We start from the raw sequence: 7,091 nt of genomic DNA, 5'->3' as shown, positions 1-7,091 counted from the left end.
GTGAGGCTGGAGCAGCCCCCACACCACTGTGTCTGTGATATATAATCCAGGGGTGTTTGCTTCACGTGGGTGTCTTTTCTTCATAGTTACAAGTCTGGCTTTCAAAGGCGATTCTGATGACTCTGATTTACAATGACAGCAACTTCAGTGGCATTTAAAGAGACTGGAAGGAAGAGATAAATAAGCTTGAAAAGTGCTTAATAAAGCAATGGAAAAACCATAAAGGCTCGTGTATCAATTGTTCCTCCCCATAAGACTCCTAAATACTAAGCCAGGCATGGGGATTTGCTGCACCTTGGTTTATCCATCTAAAAGTCAGATGTCATTCAAGCTGAGAATGACAGAGCTGTGAATGTTGTGCTTGGTCTTTAGGCAGTGCCACAAAGCTCTCCTTGCTTCACCTCCTATGGGAAGCCCAGCCAGCAGTGGAGAAGCCTACCTCCTGATCAGCTCAGGTGTTGGTCAGTGCGATACAGAGGGAAACCTGAGGGCATCAAGCAAAGCAGGAGGATAGAAAGGACCCATCGATATAAAGGACCCATCAAAGAGAAGCTCGAGGAACTCAGCTGTCTGCTAGCTAGGCTGATAGAAAGGGGCAGGGGGGATTTGGCAGCACAAATGCACAGGTTGAATCTCCAAGAGGATAACAAGCTCTGGCATTTTTAGGGCAGAACGGAAAAAAAAAAAAAAAAAAAAGCTGAAACAGCAGCAAACAATAACTCTTGATCTAAACCTTACAGATCACTGTACTTGCAGTGAATCCAAGGGGGCACTCGTCCAGGTGAGGACTGCAAAACAGGACCTGTTGAACGAGACTGCCTTGACCCAAACAGTTCCTGCTTGTCCTTACATCTCCAGTGGAGGCTGTGAAGCCTTGGCTAATCATTTCTCCTCTCCTCTAGTATTTCACCTGGAAGAGAGGTAAGAATTCCTGTTCCTCTGAGACATAAAACCTCCATTCATAGACCCAAGCACTAAGTCATGCTGCTGGTCCTGCTTGAGACAGGTCAGAAAATCCCACCAAGAAACCTCTGTTCAAGAAAACATTTTCTTCACGATGAACGACATTCATTGCACTTTCAAGCAACTGCTGCTTTCTGCCTTGCAAGGTGCCATAAGATGCAGCATGTTCGTTGTGCTCGTTACTAATTAATTAACATTCCGGAGAGAAGCTGTCGGTTCCACTCGTACGAGCCAGCTCCTCTCTGCACGGCGTGCTGCTGCATCTCACGGCCGCCAGGTTTCGGTGCAAGGCAGCTGGGCCGTGAGAGAGCAAAATCTCACTTCTCAGGAGTCGTGGTGGTGTCACGACATGCCAGGGACATGCACACACAGCATCAGACAGGGCTCCTTTCCCTGCGTTTCTTACAGGGGGTGCAAGTGCTGTCTCTCTGCTCACATGGGCTTTCAGTGTGCAGATGCATAACGCTGTTTCTGCCTCTTTGGCAACAGCTCTTTTGCCAGGTCCTGATTAAACAAAGCATTTAAAGCAGATTGTTTAAGGACTAGCTTTTAGTGCACGGTTCAGTGCCTGGCTTCAAGGAGCACCGGCAGGTTTCAGGTGAATTTGGGGTGCAGTGCTGTGCTGGACCTTGCCTTTTCCACCGCAAAGAACAACCACCTGGGTGCAGAGAGTGCAGCATGCAGGAGGACATCCCACTTGTTGCAGGAGACACAAGCTAGCAGGGGCTCTGCAGAAGCAAATTGGTTGGAAGGACCTTGGATGTTCCTCCTCAGCCTGCAAGTCTGTCTTGAACGATTTGAATGAATTAGTTAATGGAGTTTAGGTACAAACTCCGGTTTAGTTTAGTTTAGGTTTCCGGATTTATCTTGATGGATGGAGCTGTGTTTGCCTCTTTTTCCATGCAAAATGCATGAACCAGAGCTTAGATCTCAATAGCTGAGCGTGTAGACTCTCACATGCTCCCCTGGCAGCACTGCCACCAAGAAATGGGGTGCCTGTGCCCACCCCACCCAGCCCGTTACTTGTGCCTGCTGTGCACTGACCTCTTAAAGCGTGTGAGGAGTGCAGAGTTTTAAGGTTTTAAATAAGCAGAGTTTAAGGTTTTAAATAAACAGAGACCTTGGTGTAGGTGCTCACAGCTTCTCCACAGCATCAAGTATAGACAGGTGAGTTGAAACTTAGGAAACACCAGTGGGAGAGTCTTGAGGCCTGATATTCTCCCGATCTCCCCTACCCTCAAGGATGCATCTAAAGTTTCTTTAATCAACTTTGATTTGTCATTCAAAGCTCATAAAAATATCATCCAGTGATCTGTGGTTTCCCAACCAGGACCCATCGTTTTGTCTTCAGAGGAGCTTTAAAATGTGCCAGCGAAAAACGTGCACTGGTGAAGGATGCTGGAAAGGATCTGGTGAATACCCCAGCTGGCTGCCAGCACTGCAGCAAAGCTTGTTTTCTTTAAAGCCCCATGTTCTTTAACCCAGTGCTCAGTGAATTGCGAATCCAAGTGCACTTGACAGTGTGAAGGCAGTGTAACAGTCTGGCGGCTGGTTCCCCCAGTGGGAAATCCTGTGCCTGGCTCGCGTTGGCCCCGCTACGTCAGGGAGCTGCAATCATGACCGGAGGTGATACCTCCATTTTCAGGTGCAACTGCTCTTTCAGCTATTTGCCTTCCAAAATCACTCATTTTTTTCTGCTATGTGTGAAAACCTTCACCACTGTGCAAAATTACTGTGTATCAGATGGGAGCAGTTTCCTGGCGCTGCTTTTCAATAGAATATTTCACAGCTCTCTGCTTGCTGGGAAACATCCATTTCTGCTCCAGTCTCTGCTGACCCGCACAAGTCACCGGCTTTCACAGCCTCCTCATACAGAGCTCGGGGCCCGTAATCAAAGCTGGAGCCACTTGGACATTTGGGTTTGAAGAACGCTAATTCAGCATCCTCTGAACCAGCCACAGTGGGTAATTTTGTCTGACCGGTGTCCACGCTGCTGGATGATGCCGTTTTCTCCATGCTGCTACTTGTCTGGGCCATCTTCTCCAAACTTCCCAGCTCTGCAGCGCCTCATTCATGTCACAATGTCAAAGAACTGTCTTATTGCCACATTGCTTTTTTTCCTTGCTCCTTGTGGGCAAGGAAAATGTAGGGCATTGTAGCTGGGATAGGCCTGCACAGATTCTGATCTCCAAGATCTAGCCCCGTAGATGCACGTAGACCCCAACTTTTGACTCCCAGCCTGATTCCCACAAGGGCATTGTGTTTCTTCTCTGGTTTGCAGTAGTAGTGCTGCCCTTTTCATTACCATGGATACCAGTGGCTTGTCGTAGGAGGGATTTTCAGCGTTTTAGTGTCTGCCGAGCGCTGAGGACTTCTTCATCTGGCCATCGGTCCTCAGTCTCGAACTGGGCAAAGTGCCACCTGCAGTCTCTGAGGATATTTCAGACTCCGTTGCCTAAGTGCCCTCTGGTCCTTCCTCGGTGTTTCAGGCTACAGTTTGACGTTGAGGCTAGCTCACGAACCACATTTATTTCCAAATGTGGCAGCAAAACGGCTCACTGTAGCACATTAATTGCTCTCTTCTCCTTTCCCGATCTCCCCAGCTCTTGCATAGGAATTGCCATAGCCACTTAGATCACCAGTTCATCAAATCCTGCTTTCTGCCTCCAGCAATGGCCAAAACCTGAGGCTTTGGAGGTTACCCCCGCAGCACACCAAACTACCTGCTCAGTTCTGGGTGTGCGGGTGGAAAGCCTTTCTCCTGGCTGCTGCAAAGATCCACTTATGCACTGAAGCATGAGATTTGATTACCTTTATTACAGGATCTTCCTGTGCAGAGCTACGAATATTCATGGTCATGCAATTATTCACTTGCAGCAATTGACTCGGTGACCTTCTTTGCCATTAGGGTCCACAAATTGACTCTGCACAGAGGTGGGACCTCAAATTTGATGCACCTCCACTGAAATTTGCCATCACCAGGTGACACTCAGGACTTACATTGCACATAGCAGGGGAAAAAAGAAAGAGAGTTTTAAGGCGGTTCATTTTAAGACTGTTCTGCCATTTTATTTCACTTGTAAGTCCTCAACCTGTACTTTTGTCTAAAGCAAGCATATACTTGTGTTGCTCTTCAGGCTTTTTCAGCACCCTGGAGTGAAAGTGCAGATCAGAAATCACAGACTCATAGAATCAAAGAACAGTTAGGGTTGTAAGGGACCCTAAGGAGCGATTAATTCCAAACCCCTGCCATGGGCATCACCCCTGTCACCAACCCAGGCTGCCCCCAGCCCCATCCAGCCTGGCCTTGGGCACTTCCAGGGATGGGGCACCCATATCCAACAAGGATATCACGCAGGACAGTGTCTCATGCTTTGAAACACACTGGAGGGAACGGATGCTGTCCAGACGGACCTGGACAGGCCTGCGAGGTGGGCCTGTGTAACCTTGTGTGGTACAACAAGGCCAAGGGCAAGGTCCTGCAGCTGGGCTGGGGCAATCCTAAACCCAAATACAATCTGGGTGGAGAATGGATGGAGAGCAGCCCTGAGGAGAAGGACCTGGGGGTGCTGGTTGATGAGGGAGGGGATTCTCCCCCTCTGCTCCAGGTCCAGCACCAGGAGGACGTGGAGCTGCTGGAGAGGGCCCAGAGGAGGCCCCGAGGAGGAGCAGAGGCTGGAGCCCCTCTGCTCTGGAGCCATCTGAGGGAGCTGGGGGTGTTGGGCCTGGGGAGGAGAAGGCTCTGGGGAGACCTCCCAGCGGCCTGCCCGGGCCTGAGGGGCTGCAGGAGAGCTGGGGAGGGACTCGGGGTCAGGGATAGGGACAGGACAAGGGGTGGTGGCTCTAAACTCAAAGAGGGGAGGCTTAGATCAGACGTTAGGGAGAAATTTGTCACGATGAGGGTGGCGAAGCCCTGATGCAGGCTGCCCCGAGGAGCTGTGGGTGCCCCATCCCTGGCAGTGCCCAAGGCCAGGCTGGATGGGGCTTTGGGCAACCTGATTTAGTGGAAGGTGTCCATGCTCATGGCAAGAGGTTGGAATTAGATAGGACTTAAGGTCCCTTCCAACCCAAGGTGTTGTAGAATTCTGTGATCCTGGGTAAAGATTTCAGGTGTGTCTGGGAAAAGAGCATGGCCATTATTCAGATGCAAGGTGGTCTTTTCAAGGTCTGACACCACCTGAGACCCCAAAGAGGAAAGATGAGGAGCGCACTCAGTTAAACTTTCAGGGAAAAATTCTGGACAAGAAGAAATTCAGCATTTCAGAGTACAATTTGGCCAGAGATGTCAGTTCACAATGAAAGTACACCAGGCAGCAGAAGCAACAGGAAGGAAGAACAATTATTCAAGGAGAAGGAAGAAAACAATGCTAGCTATAAGCAAAGCAAAACAATGTCAAAAAAAAAAAAAAAAAAAAAAAAAAAACATTTAGCATCTCATCTCACACATGCTGCAGCAGCCTGGAGTGCAAGGAGCCATAAAAGTGACTAAAGCAAGAGTCTCGAGAGCGGATTGCTCAAGTGAAAGGAAGCTGGAATGAAATGCCAGCCAGCCCCGTCGGTCCCTCATTCAGCGCTGCTCAGAAATGCCTGATGCTTTCTGACTGGGTAGCCAGGGCTGGAGCAATTACTCGGTTGCACCATTTTCACTTTTACAGCAAAAGGGAGGCTTCTTTTCTTTGCATGAGTTACAATTTTGCTTGTATTTTATGAGCTGACACTGCCAACACAAGCCTTTGCTATACGGGCTTTCTGGTTTGCTCCTGACCCGGTCATAACATCCACGTGGCCACTCTCCTGCTTGGCTGTATTTGAAGCTAAATTCCCTGGTGCTAACATCTATAGATGGGAATTAAATCATCTGGGGCACAGAGAGTCATCCATACAGCTCAATTGCCACTTTCAGCCCAGGTCAACAAGCACTGACCCAAACAACCCTGGGAAGCTCAGGAATTAGCAGAAATCAGGACCTGGAGGGACAATCCTGTTCTGGAGACTCAGAGAGTTTAAAAACAAAGACGTGGCCAGACTGTGCCAGAGGGTCTCAGGACTAGAGCCATGGACCCATTTTTTTGTGCTTTGTTGATTGTTGTTGACTAGTCTAGATGTAGCCCAACTGCTCACTTTGTCTTAGGTTGTTTGTCTTATCTTAGTTAGTCCGGGTGGAGCAGATAGCCCTGATGTTTAGCCCTTTTTCCCTGCTCACCACCCATTGCTCTGAGGTACTAGCATGGTTCAGGTCATTGTGCCCCAGGGTGCCTTGTACGGGGGAATTTGTGAGTATGGGAGCACCTCCCCTGGGTCTCCTCATCCTGAGCTCCTCCTATAGTCAGTAAATGCCTCCAAAGGCATTTGGATCAATCTCCAATGCTAAGCCATTCCTTGTTTCTCCGTTCCAGCCTCCTCCCCCCAACACACACTCTCCTTCTCTAATCCTCAAGGAGACACAGTTTAGGAGCCATAGCTTAACATCGCATGGTGTGCATGTCCCATTGTCCCCCTCTAATAGTATGAACCCTGTACGAATCCTCTTGATATTAGGGCATGGATTGTTACTGGAATTCCTTGCTTTATTTCTAGTGCTTTCAGTTCTGTATTGGGTCTTTTCTCTCTTTTTTTTTTTTCCTCTTTTTTTTTTTTCTCTTTTTATTTTTTTTCTCTTTTTTTTTTTTCTTTTTTAAATTTTCTCTGGATATTCAGAGTGTGGTAAGATGTACCATTACTTAGATCTTAAATAATCTTTTATAGTAAAGATCTTTACTATAAAAAAACAACAGCAACAACAACAACAAAACACAGGGATCCACAAGAGGATATTGGTTCATATCATGCATCCTCAGCAGGCAAAATTTGGGTAACCCATTAAAGTTATCAAGAGAAAAACTTACCTAGGAAAAATATCCCAATTATTATTGCCCAGACAGGACATTCACAGCATCTTTCAGCTTGATCATCCTCCCACACCACATAACATCAAACTGCTTTAAGGATATGGTTTGGGAGCACTCTCACTTCCTCTGCATTTGATGTTTTTTAGGGGGCTGAATTAAAGGTTTTGACTTGGTCAGAGGTGGCAGGGAGGCCAAGCAATGGAGATGTAGAGCTGCTAAACTTGTGGAGGTGTAAAATCT

This window comes from Anas platyrhynchos, chromosome 3, assembly GCF_047663525.1.
Source record: "Anas platyrhynchos isolate ZD024472 breed Pekin duck chromosome 3, IASCAAS_PekinDuck_T2T, whole genome shotgun sequence".
In the NCBI taxonomy this organism is placed as follows: Eukaryota; Metazoa; Chordata; class Aves; order Anseriformes; family Anatidae; genus Anas; species Anas platyrhynchos.
This window is presented reverse-complemented; position numbering follows the sequence as displayed.